The following is a 13,717-nucleotide window of genomic DNA, read 5'->3' as shown; positions in this document are numbered from 1 at the left end:
CAGAGGAAAAACTTCTGAAGGACCCGGAGGAACGGAACATAGTATCCCAGCGTCTGCCCTCAGTCTATCCTTCCCCAATCCCAAGCAAGCACGTTGTTTCCAGAGGCTGTCTTAGGGTTCCTCTGTAGTAAGGGCAAGAGCATTGACAAGGATGGCAAGAGGTCCTTCCATGTTTTTACCTTGACCAGTTTGGAGCAAACAGACGGGGATTATAGCGGTGGGTTGTGTGGATTTCAAAAGGAAGTTGGCCATTGCCTGTGTATACTTTGTGGTTAAATCCGTGTTCTTCCACGGTCAAGCAGATAAAAATCAGTTTACCTATTAAAAAAGCAGTAAGGAGAGGGAAGGCAGGGAAGGATGTGGGGGGTGATAAGAGATCAACCAAAGGATATATATATATGCATTACCAATGGACATGGACACAGAGGAGGGGTGCGAGGGGAAGCATATGCTGAGGGGTGAGAGTGGCCAGGGAGGGGTCAATGGGGGAAAAAGGAGACGTGTAATATTTTAAACAATAAAGAATACAAACATTTTAAAAAGGAGTAAAGGATTATTCAGCTCTGTAACCCAACTAAATCTCGGGTGGAAATGCCGTTTGACTGAAATGTGGCAGGAAAACTGGGATGCTTCAAGACTCGAAATATCCTACTACTGCTCCTACAGTTCCCTCTTGTGGCTAGAAGAAACATCTACTTGTGGTTTTATCATCTTATCTACAGATTAAAAAAAAAAAAAAAAGAACAATTTCTAAGTTTGTTCATCACGAAAGCACTCATAACAATACCCTCAAGCAAATTTTGAAACAAACTTACTCAGACCATATAATACATTTTTAAAATGTCTAGTTTCAGGCAAAACTTAATGCAGGTACAAATCTGAGTACATGAAATTAAAGACAGCCAAGGAATTAAAATGTATGAATGCAATAGTTAACACTTTACGATGCCATTAACCTCAATAGGAAAGAGTTTTTCCCAAAGCCCATTTTAGTCCCTGAAAATAGATTTGGCAACCCCTAGAAGTCCAGTTAATAAAAAGAGACCATAGAGTCACAAGTTGAGAAACCATCCTTTAAGTGTAATAAACTTGGTAAAAGAGCTCAATTCAGTTTCAGTTACATGGCACATACCTTATGTTCAGACTATATAGGTAAGTTATAAATTCTCCAAAATTAGACACTGTTCTTATTGTCTTTCATTTACTCATTATTACTTCCTCAATGCTCTATTGAGAACATGTTGGCATTTTTATCTTGTTTCATTATTTCATTTACTAATGGTTGCATTTCCTGAGTTCTCATGTTTTAAAAAACACTTTTATTATTATTATTATTATTGATTTCAGAGAAGGGAGAAGGAGAGATAGAAACATCAATGACGAGAATCATTAATCCTCTGCCTCCTGCCTGCCCCCTACAGGGGATCAAGTCAACATGTGCCCTGACCAGGAATGGAACTGTGACCCCCTGGTTCATAGGTTGACGCTCAACCACTGAGCCACCACGTCTTATTTCTTATTATCGATAAATGTTGGACAAACAAAGAATGGAGCAAAAGAGAATTTTTGGTAGAAGCTCCACCCACCTGAGCAGTCAGAGAAATGCTCAGTGGGTCAAACTCAATAATCCTCCAAAACCTTTCTCTGCTGTCTCACAAAGACACCTCGCCTTCGAGAACAGGGGGCCCTCTATGAGGGGCTGCGTCCCACCGATGCAGCCTTGGCTCTCCCTTCCAGCAACGCGGCACCTCCTCCACCTGGTGCTTCAAAGACCCACCTTTCTTTTAATCTTTGTCTTCATTTTAGTTCCCCAAGAAGCCGACCTTGAGAATACGCCAACAAGTAGTTTATTTTGGTGGTGCCCTCAGGAAATGCCATCGGGGATGTAATAAAAGGAAAGGAAGACAGCCAAGAAAGGCAGTGTTTTCAAGCGTGTTGGCACGAAGGATAACAGGTGCTCAGTCCCTCTGGGGAATGCTGGGAATCAGTGTAGAACCTATATCTCTTAGTTATTCTGCCTGAGGATCGAGAGAGCTGGAGATTTATACAGGGGTGGGCAAACGTAGGTTTGCAGTCGTGAGAACGTGAAACAGAGTTTATTTTTGTATTATTTAATAAGTATAGTATCATTCACGTTCCAATGGTAAGCTACGTTTGTCCACCCCTGTACACCAACTCTGTAATCAATCAGTTAAGGGCTGCTCTGGGAGGCATTAAGTCTCCATATACCCAGCCTCAAAGCCCACAGTTGTACTTCTAGCCACTAGAGGGAGCCATTGCAAGGTGCTGCCGCTGCCGGCTGTCGGTAAAGCCCTGAGGAGACATGGGCAGGGCACCTGCTGCACTGGTGTCTGAGATTTCAATCTGGAACACTGAGACCCATTATCAAAAGCAAGGGCTCGCAGAACAGGGATGAAGAAAGTTTCTGGAGACAGACTGATTGGTTCCAACATCTGGGTTCTTCTCCAAGCTTCAAGTTCCACAAAGGATTGCTGTGGGGACTGAGTAATGTAATTCATGTAAAAGTATCCAATATTGTTTGCAACTGGCATATAGTACACATTTATTCAAATTCAAGTTATTATTAATATTACTACTAACACTTGATGACCTTACAGAGACCTAAAACCAAACAGAAACTTAAAATGTTCTGCTTGTTCTAGCCATTTTGCCTCAATGGATAGAGCGTCGGCCCAAAGACTGAAAGGCACCTTGGTTGCAGGCTCCATCCTGACCCTAGTCAGGGTGTGTGCAGGACGCAACCAATCTATGTGTCTTCCTTTCTCTCTCTCTAGAATCAATGTTTCTCTGTTTCTCCTCCTCCCTTCTACTCTCTCTACAAAATAAATAATGGAAAAATGTCCTCAGGTGAGGATTAACTAAAAATAAAAAATGTTCTGCTTGACCAGCTGCCCAGGAGAGACTCAAAAGTGCCAGTCTTGCTGCCGGTATGGTGTTTACACTGGCACCAGTGAGCAGAACTGATGAAATCTCTGGGACTCTGTCCAACTAGTCTTGAAGGCATGCCCAGACCCCTGGATTCTCCTCAGAGGGGGAGGGAATTGTCTCCAGCTGAGCGTGGCTCAGAAGAACAGATATATCTCCAACAAAAGCAGGTTCTAGGGCAAGCTCACCTCAGGGTCCAGCTTACCTTCTCCACCCTATTTTCCTACCCAGCTCCTCAGACAGGGTTTCATTCTTACGTTTATGAGAAAAAGGAAAGGAGGAGAGAACTAGTACTTATCCCTCTCCACTGCAAGTTCTAACACAAAAATATAACTTCCCTTTCAATAAGCAAGTATTTTTGGAATTCCGTACTTCAGATGAAATTACATGGTTCACATGTTCAAAGCATTTTTTTTTTTCTCCCCAGCTGTTTTTCCTCCCCGGTGTGAAGACCAGACTTTTGGAAAGACTCAAACTTTCATTACAGTTCAGCTGTACAGGATATAAAAGCTGGGTGGGTCCTGCTTAGGTTTTTTTCTTTGTTACTAAACATCTCTACGTAACTGATGGCAGGAACAGATTTGGAGAGCCCTTTGCAGCCACATAAGGGCAGCAAACAAAAGGAAACTTAGAGAAAGTTGAGACTGTTTTTTAAAAATCAGAGAATGTTATTTTTTTTTCAGGTCTCTAAGATAAAAAATATGTAGTTTATTTCAGTACAATGAGGCATTTTTCTAAATCACTTCCTGATAAAGAAGATTATAATTCAAATTGCAAATTTAAAAAAAATGTTTAGCTCCTAATACTCACAGACCCTTGATTTAAGACTGTGGCCTTCCTTGATTAAAATAAATACACACCCTCAGCATTGGTTCTGATTAGAGAGGAAGAGCTGGACCTTAGTCCCTCTGGATCCATCGTCCCCTTGTGCCGGGTGGAGGACACAGCCCTCTCTCAATGGTGGCCTTAGCCAGGCCTGGTTTGATCCTAAGAGGACTTCCTAATGAACTCCCTGTTCTCTAGTCTCTGCCTCAGAGTCAGCTTCCCCGAAAACCCAATTTGTGGCAGGTACCCACAGCCCAGCAACACATATCCAAACATCTGAAACCCTCAAGTCTAAACCCAAAAGAGCAAAGGAAGTCAAAGCAGATTATTACTATATCCATGTGAAACCGTCTCCATGTGAAACTGTCTTGTGTTCACTTACTTGGTAGTTTTAATAACCACTTTCATGAGGAAATTTACCTATCTTTCTTTTAAAAAAAATATTTTTATTGATTTCAGAGGAAGGGAGAGGGATAGAGAGATGGGAACATCAATGAGAGAGAATCATCGATAGACTGTTTCCTGTACGCCCTCCACTGGGGATCGAGCTCACAACCTAGGTATATGCCCTGATCAGGCATGGAATTGTGACCTCCTGGTTCACAGGTGGACATTCAACCACTGAGCCCCATCGGCTGGGCCTATCTTTCTTTTAAGTCACTTCAACAGGTTGAAAATGGAACTGCCTTATGACCCAGTGAATTGATTCCAGTTCTGGGAACATATCTGAAGAAACCCAAAAGCACTAATTAGAAAGAATATATGCACCCCTACGTTCATTGCAGCATTATTTACAATAGCCAAGATTTGGAAGCAGCCCAAGTGCCCATCAGTAGATGAGTGGATTAAAAAAAAAAAAAGTTGTGGGATATTTACACAATGGAATACTACTCAGTTGTAAAAGAGAAGGAAGTCTTACCATTTAGGACAGCATAGATGGACCTGGAGATCATTATGCTAAGTGAAATAAGCTAGTCAGAGAAAGACAAGTACCATATAATTTCACTCATATATGGAATCTAATGAACAAAATAGAAACAGACTCAGATAGAGAACAGCTGTCTGAGGGGGCAGGAGTTGCAGGGCTGGGTGCAAAAAGGTGAAGGGATTACTCAAAAACAAAACAAATCACACAAAAAACTCACAGACACAGACAACAATATGGTGATTACCAGAAGGAAAGAGGGTGGGGGAGGTGGAAGATGGTATAGGGGAATAAATGGTGATGGAAGAAAACTGGACTTGGGATGGTGAACACACAATACAACATACAGATGATATATTGTAGAATTGTACACCTGAAACCTACATAATTTTATTAAACAATGCCATTCCAATAAATTTAATAAAAAGGAAAAAAATAAGTAAGTAAATAAAAAAGGACAAAAAAGCGTCTCTGAATAATAACCATATCAGAGAATAACCCAATAAACACAATGTTTATAAAAATGTGGGTAATGGAGCATTTTGATAAACTATCTTAAAAAATAGAGTAAAAGTAAAGTAGCAAAAAAAAAAAGTATTGAAATGAAAGAAGTGCCAATACTTCTCACTTTGTAAAAATTACATTTCTGAAAAATAGGTCTGAGACATATTTTAAAGTCAATATTGAAATTCACCATTTAAACATTTTTATGACAAACTTTTTCAGGGGAAAAAATTGCAAATTTAAATCACTGCCTTTCAATTTGCTATTTTATAAAACTAGATTTTTCACACACTTAACTGATTTAAACTAAAGTATTTGTTTTTCAAAATCTAACACCACAGCAAAACATTAAATACATAATTGCATTAAGTTCTTAATTAATTACTCTTGGCCCAAGGTTTTTAGATACAGAGGGAGAAAAAGTCACTTCAGGTTACATGTTACTACTGTATGCTGGAGGAAATTAGTTGAACTCTTTCCCAGTATTGGAACTTTGTTGTATTATTATTTCTCAAAATAAACCCATTAACAAAAACATCATTCTCTCCTTTAAATAATTTTAATACTAATACTTTGTTTTGGTAATGGATTTAAACTTCACCCTGAATGAGTAGCCAGAAGTAGAGAAATATAGGTTAGGAACTTGCTTATTCTCTTCTGCCACAGAGTGGCTTCTCCTCCTAGCTTAGTAGGCATAGGGTAAGCAAGTATGGATAATTTCATACTAGATTTGGGTAGAGATTGAGAACTCGGTCTTCGCTCAAAGCAAGCAGTTCTCATTTAAATAAAATGAACATTTGGATACAATGCCCAAATTTACATAAGATTATATTGTAACTATTAATAGTAGCCCTGTGCACCAATCCGTGAGCCAGTAGCTCGCCAGAAGTTCCCTGCTGCCCCCCATTAGCTCTCCACCGGCTGCTCTGCCCTCCTGTAGCTCCCTCCCCCCTCCCCGTTCCCCTCATAGCTCGCTGCCCTGCCCCCTCCTGTAGCTCTCTGCCGCCTGCTTGTAGACCGCTGCCCCACCCTCCTGACGATCTGTGATCTGATTGCTATGCGGTCAGTCCTTAAGCTTCACGGCATAACGACCGTTTGCATATTACATCTTTACTATAAAGGCTAATTCAGGAGGAAATCAGTCCAAAAATCACATCTGTTATCCTTTGTATAATAAAAGTACAAGTAGGTCTGTTATTGCAAACCTACCTAAGCCTACTTATGAGACAACATCAAAGGAAATAGTCACAAGTACATACGTCAGGAATGTCCCTTGGAGAGGTGGAATAACATGTACCCGGATCTAGCCGAAACCGGTTTGGCTCAGTGGATAGAGCATGGGCCTGCGGACTGAAGGGTCCCAGGTTCAATTCCGGTCAAGGGCATGTACCTCGGTTGCGGCACATCCCCAGTGGGGGGTGTGCAGAGGAGGCAGCTGGTCGATGTTTCTCTCTCATCGACATTTCTGACTCTCTATCCCTCTCAATTCCTCTCTGTGTAAAATCAATAAAATATATTAAAAAAACCAACCAACCAACCAACCAACAAACAAACAAAAAACATGTACCCGGATCCAAAATACCAACATGGACTCTCTGGAGAAGAGTGTCAGATGCATAAGCATTTTTCTTTGAAATGGCTCCTAGGCTACAGATCACTTCGCTGCTCTAGGCCTCTTAGACTTCTCACGTGGAAAGCCAGGGGGCATTGAGTTCCCACTGCAGAAGGCGGAAGCATGTTTCCTTACACCGAGGAGGTCTGCGCAGGCCCACAGTTCCTCCACCTCCTTGCAGATTCTTCTGCTGCATCCTGTCCAGCTCTTGGGTCAGGTGTGCTTAAGTTTAACTCCATGAATGGCCCCAAAGTTTGGAAGTGCTGAGAGACTAATGCAGATTCCAGTCCATCCTTGAGGGTTCTAGCGTGTCCTTGCTTCCCTGACGTCACATCCTGACTGCCTGTCCTGGAAACTTGAACTCCAGCACTAGGCAGAAGAACACCAGCCTCACACAGACAGTGTGACCAGCCCCCATCGCTGCATACAGCCAAGTCCCTCAATAAATCCCCTTTGTGTGTGTTTGTCATCGTGGTTCTGCTTCTCTAAACAAACCCAGACTGATATATTTGGGTTGGATTTTTAGGGTTTCAGTGTTTACTGCTGCAAAAATGCGGCTGTGAATGTCCATGTTTGTATTTTCTGGTGCACTTATGCAAGAATTCCTCTACAACTGTATACCTAAGAGTACAGATTGCTGCATTATAGGGTAGTGAAATGTTCAACTTTATAAGACAATGTCAAATTCATTCCAGAGTGGTTGTGCCAATTTACCTCACACCAGCATTTAACTTCTTAAAAGAGTCCTCCTTGATCCAAGTCTTTGCAATTACTTAGTAGAATAATACTTTCTTATTATATAGTTTCTTATTATAAGTAAAGTTAATATAGTTTATATTATAATTAAAGTTTATAATCTGAAGAGTATAATATAGTTTCTTATTATAATTAAAGTTAATATTAATATAATACTAATGAAAAAGGAGAATCTATTTCTAGTCCTCATTTTTTCTCTTCTGTAAAATGGCTATTCATGCCTTTAACCATTTTTCTATATCAATACTTTTACCTCTTTTCCCTGCTTTGTTCTCTGTTACTTCTTGTCTTACAGCACTTGTCAGGAAATCAGGCTTAATATAGTTAGTAGAAGTAAAAGGGGTCTTTCACTTGTTCCTGACATTTAAGGGTCTGCTTCTCTCTCTTTATTAAATCACTAGGGGTATGGTTTGTAGCATCTTCTGAGATGATCATGTTTTCTCCTTTTTAATCTGTAATGTTGTCAATTATATTTATATATATTTTTTAGTTTTTACTCTTCCATTTCTGGATCAATCCAGCCTGTTTATAATCTATTATCTTTTAAAAGTAAACTCCTGGGATTTGTTTTATTAGCATTTCATTTGAATTTTATAGCTGTTTTTAAAATTGAGATTGGCCATAATGTTTCTTTATTGTACTGTCCTTGCTCTATTTTGATATAAAGGTTATATATAATGCATTGCATCATAGTCTCATTTTGTTCTCTGAGATAGTTTTAAAGATTGGAATGATCTCTTTCTTAAAAGCCTATATGTCATCTGTAAAAATATCTGAGCTTAGTATTTTCTTTGTGGAAAGACTTTGATGACATTTCTTTAGTAAGGGGACAATTCAGGTTCTCTATTTTTGAATAAGTTCTAGTAAGTTATACTTTTTAAGGAATTTTCCCATTTCATTTATGTTTTCAAATGATTGACCTAAATTAATACATTTAAAAATACTTTGCCTTGCCTTTGATTATATCCCTTTCACTTCTAATGTTGCTTATTTGTTCTTTCTCTCATTTGCTCAATCTCTGCAGATATTTCTCTATTTATAAAACAGAACTTTTAATTTTATGCATCCTCTCTTTTGTATCTTTGCTTATTTTTTTCATGAAATTCTGTATTTATCTTTATTATCTCCTTTTTATACTTTTTTCTATTGTTCTTTTCTTAATTTCTTAAATTGAACACATAACTCACTAATTTTCAACCTTTCTTCTTGTCTAAAATAAGCATTTAAATGAACAAGTTTCCCTTAAAGAATCATTTTTAACTATCCTATTGGTCTGAATCCCATCTCAGACCAATTAAGTGTGATAGTATTTTTTATTATCATTGAGTTTTTAGTATGTATAATTTTCACTAACATTTCTTCTTTGACACATGAATTATAAAACATGTGTAGGTTTCAATATTTTCAAATATATGGGGAATTTTAAAAATTTATCTTTGCTATTTTTGCCACCCCTGACCCCATCACTTGTAGTTTGCTTTCCTAGAGTCAGTTGTAAACAGTTGCTTGTGTATCCTTTCAAAAACATTTAATGCATTTGCAGACATAAATTAGTGCATGTTTATTCTTTTGCTAAAAATAACGAGAGCATTCTATGAAATTGTATTGGATCTTTTTTCTAATACCAGTATATCTTAGAATTGTCCTATATCAGCATCTATAGATATACTGTATTATTTTTTTAATTGCCAGCATTCCATTTTATAGATGTATCATCATTTATTAAACTAGTCCTCTGGTAATAAGACATTACAGTTATTTCCCATCTTTTGGTATTATGAACAATATTACTATTGTTCTTCTTCTTATTATTACGAACAATATTTCAGTTATTTCCCATCTTTTGATATCATGCAACAATATTTCTTTTACAGGCATTATTGTCTATATGTGTGATTACGTGGGTAGGACAAATTCCTAGAACAGCTGGGCCAAACAGAATGCATTTTGACAAGGATTGCCAGACTGTCCTTAAAGCTGTTACACCAAATTACGCTCATCATACAGGGTGTGCTTATTTTCCTCACAGAAATGCCGGACATTTTGATTGTTGTCAATTTGATATTAAAAAGAACACCCGCATTAACTTTCGATTAAGAAAAAAGATCACGGGAGTTATTTTTAAGACTCTTCAGGGGTTCCACGGAAGAAGAAACTTCTGTGTGGGAGTGAGGGGCGGGGCGTTCTCGGAGGAGGCAGCTCTTAGGGGTGTCTGGAACAGAACTCGCAGCTGAGATGAAGGCAAAGAGCAAAGCATTGAGGGCATGAGCAGCGCAGACAGTGTAGCCTGAGCAACACACAGAGGGCTGGAAAATGTCTTACCTAGTTTGTCTCAAGCGGAGGAAGCATATCGGAGTAAAGAAGGAAACACACCTACTTGACAGCAAGGAATCATGAAAGCAAGGACACTCAGCCCGGGTTGCGCATTACAACCATGGGAGTGGGGGGAGAAGACAATCAATCAATCAATCCATCAATCAATCAAATAAATCGATCGATGCTCGAGTCCCTTCTCAGACCCATTAAATGAGGATCTCCTGTAGGAGCTTCCTAAAACTCCCCAGGGGGAGTATTGTGCAGGGAGGGTTGAGAATCACTGCATTAAGGACGCGTGGATGATTTGCAGTCTTGGATCACATGTTGTTTACCTCTAAGTTTAACTTAGCAGTTTGCAATATAAGGAACAATCATAACTACTTAGTTTAAAATTGAATTTAAGTAAATTTCCACTGTCACTTAGGTGAAGAGAGCATGAAAGTCCCAGGATTCCCGGGGAATGAGACTGTGCTCTGGCCTCAGCGAGGCACCGCTTTGACACTAGGTGGAGCCATGGAGGTTATTTGGTGAAAAGCTTCAAAGAAATATAATAAGTAGAGTTTGGAAACGGGGAGAGACTGGAAAACCTATCTGCTTTAACTCCACACCCCAACCCCCACCTCGGTCTATGTTTTATTTGTAAATTTATTTTATTGTGTGTACAAAACAGACTACTTCTCAAATAAGTTATCTATGCTTATGTTATCATTTACAAAGGTAAAAAGGGTATTACAGTCTCTTCAGCAGATAGTCCCTGTCAGCCCTCCAGATCCCCCTGTTCTCTGAGAGGCTCATCTCAAAGGCTGCATTGGCAGTGCCCTCACACTTGGGCTTCTGGCAGGGTTCTCTCATGGAGAAGCACTGGCAGGAGACCCGAGGGCAGAAGGGGGAGAGGAGGTCAGGGTATTTATTTCCCCAGCTCCTACCCTGCTGGCTGTGGGCTTCTCTAGAGAAGGCCATGGCTTCTGTTCAGTGGCCCCTTCTAAACCTAGAGCTCTCTCTCCGAGTTCAGGTAACCATTTACCTTGTCCCGCAAGGCCTAGGCCTGGTAATTCTTCCCCACTGTAGCTGGCCCAAAGGCGGGCACATCACCGTCCTTTGTCGGGCACCTGAGCCCTGTCCACACCTTTGTATGCCATTCTTTCTTTAAACTCCTTTCCATTACACCTTTTGAGTGTGCCATGTATTTCCTGCTGGGATCCTAACTAGTGCAGGGCTCACTTCCTCCTTTCTCTGTTCCCCATCCACTCAGTTCTCCCGAAGCAACGAATTCCATAGGTTTCCTGTATGCATGCACATACAAGCATAAAGGAATATCTTTTATATTCCTATCACCATTATTTACTCAAGTTGTAGCACACTATATGCCCAGGGAAGTGCTGTAGTTCTTAATGTATGTAATAATATATTCTAGAAATCACTTCCAAGTAGTATATGGAGATTTACCTTACTCCTTTTCATGGCTTCATTATATTCCATTTTATGGAGGCATAATCATATTTTAGTCAATCTCCTATCAATAGACATTTAGGTTGTTTCCAATCATTTGCTATTACAAAACATTGCTATAAGAAATAATCTTGTACATGAGTCATTTCTCCTTCTTTTATGTACTAGAGGCCTGGTGCATGAAATTTGTGTGTGTGGGGGGGAAGAGAAGTGGTATCACTCAGCCCAGCCTGCACCCTCTCCAATCTGGGACCCCTCGAGGGATGTCCAAGTGCCCATTTAGGCCTGATCCAAGTAGAATTGGGCAGTTGGACATCCCTCTCACAATCCAGGACTGCTGACTCCCAATTGCTCGCCTTCCTCATTGCTCCTAAATGCTTCTGCCTGCCAGCCTAATAACCCCCTAACCACCCCCCTGCAAGCCTGATTGATTCCTAACTGCTCCCCTGCCAGCCTGTTTACCCACAACTGCCCTCCCTTGCAGACCTGATCCCTCTCAACTGCCCTCCCCTGCTAGCCTGATCACCCACAAATGCCCTCCCTTGCAGACCTGGTTCCTCCCAACTTCCCTCCCCTACTGGCCATCTTGTGTCCACATGGGGACAGCCATCTTGTATGTTGGAGTGATGGTCAATCTGCATATTATTCTTTTATTAGATAGGATTAGATAGGATAGAAGCTTTGTGTACAGGTAGGAGCTGGCTGGTTTGCCCTGAAGGGTGTCCTAGATCAGGGTGGGCATTCCCTTGGGGCATAAGGACACCTGGGTGAGGGGCCTATGGTGGTGTGCAGACTGGCCACGCCCCAGGCAACCCAAGCAGAGGCCCTGGTATCAGGGATTTGTTTATCTTCTATAATTGAAACTTTGAAGCCTTGAGCAGAGCCAAGCCTCCTGCTCACTCTGTGGCCACAGCCATTTTTGTTGAGATTTATTTATCTTCTATAATTGAAACTTTGTAGCCTTAAGCAGAGGCCAAGGCAGGCCAGGACAAGCAAAAAGCTTGGCTTCCTCCATTGCTGGTGAAGCTCAAGCCTCCTGTTCTCTCTGTGGCCACAGCCATCTTGGTTGGGTTAATTTGCATAGTTGCTTCTGATTGGCTGGTGGGTGTGGCTTATGGCTGTAGAGGAGGTATGGTCAAGCTGTATATTACTCTTTTATTAGATAGGTTGAGGAAAATGAAACTGAAAAAGATTAAGTTGCCTGAGGTCAATTCCTTGCAGAGCACATATATCACAGTGACTTGCAGAATGAATCTGATTTTGCTAAGTCTTCCCACAAAATTGACTGCTCTTCTTAAATGTCCACCCTTATGCTTTCATTCCCAGAGTAGTTACAAGCATGGATTCTAGAGCCACAGTTCCAGGGTATGTTTCTTGGTCTATTATTAATTGGCTGTGTGACCTTGGACAGGTCATTGAGCGTCTCCGTGTCTCCGTTTTCTCACCAGTAAAATGGTTTCTACCTCAGTGTTTCTAAGACTATTAAGTGCTTGGAACAGTGCCTGGCATATAGAAAGATCCATATAAGCACTATAAGATCCATAGTGGTGTTATCATTCCTTTGGTTTGAGGCTGTGCTCTCATATTAGCATTGAAGCACAGCAAGAGAGACCTAACTCTTTACATCTCATCATTAATTTATCTTTTAAACTATTTGAGATTATCAAATGTTTTTATAAGAGCAAATGTGGATAAAGAAATTAGAGAACTGGGGACCTAAAGTGGTCCTAAAATAGAAGGGAGTTCCTAAAGATAACTTTGCCTGCTTCACAATTTCATTTTGGTTTTCCTGTTCACATGTACTATCAATAGATTTAGCCTCAGGGTGCCTCAGTGATATTACCTATAATCCACAGTTATGGAAAACAAAAGGGTGAAAGAAGTAGCTTGCCCATAACCACCAGCAAATAAAAATGGAAGGAAAAGAATGCAGACTTCTCTGCTTGCCCTTTCCTTCTCTCTTTTTTTCTTACTCTCCTGGCTTGCTCATCTTAAGCCTTCACCTAGGAGGTATAGAACTCTGAATCTAGCAATCACTAAGGTTGGAAGGGTGAAATGATCATGAAGCCATCAGCTTGGAGATGGTGTCTGGGCATCCTCCTGGAACAAATGGGGGGAAAAACCAAAAGCAACCTCAAGAAAGATCCCAGGAAGAAAGGAAAGTGAATGTCAATTGTACACAATCCTGCTTCACCCTCATCTCTCCTGCTTCTTCCCTTTTGCCCTGTCATTCATCCAACCATTCAATTATTTAATGTATATATTGAGCACCTACTGTCTGCCAGGCACTGATATCTGCACTTTCCTAGTAAGTACAGGGCTTTCTACAAATCTTTTTTTTCAAATCTCATGGGAGATCCCCAAAGATCCCTTCCCAAAGCCTT

Source organism: Pipistrellus kuhlii, unplaced genomic scaffold, assembly GCF_014108245.1.
Source record: "Pipistrellus kuhlii isolate mPipKuh1 unplaced genomic scaffold, mPipKuh1.p scaffold_m20_p_12, whole genome shotgun sequence".
Lineage (NCBI taxonomy): Eukaryota > Metazoa > Chordata > Mammalia > Chiroptera > Vespertilionidae > Pipistrellus > Pipistrellus kuhlii.
This window is presented reverse-complemented; position numbering follows the sequence as displayed.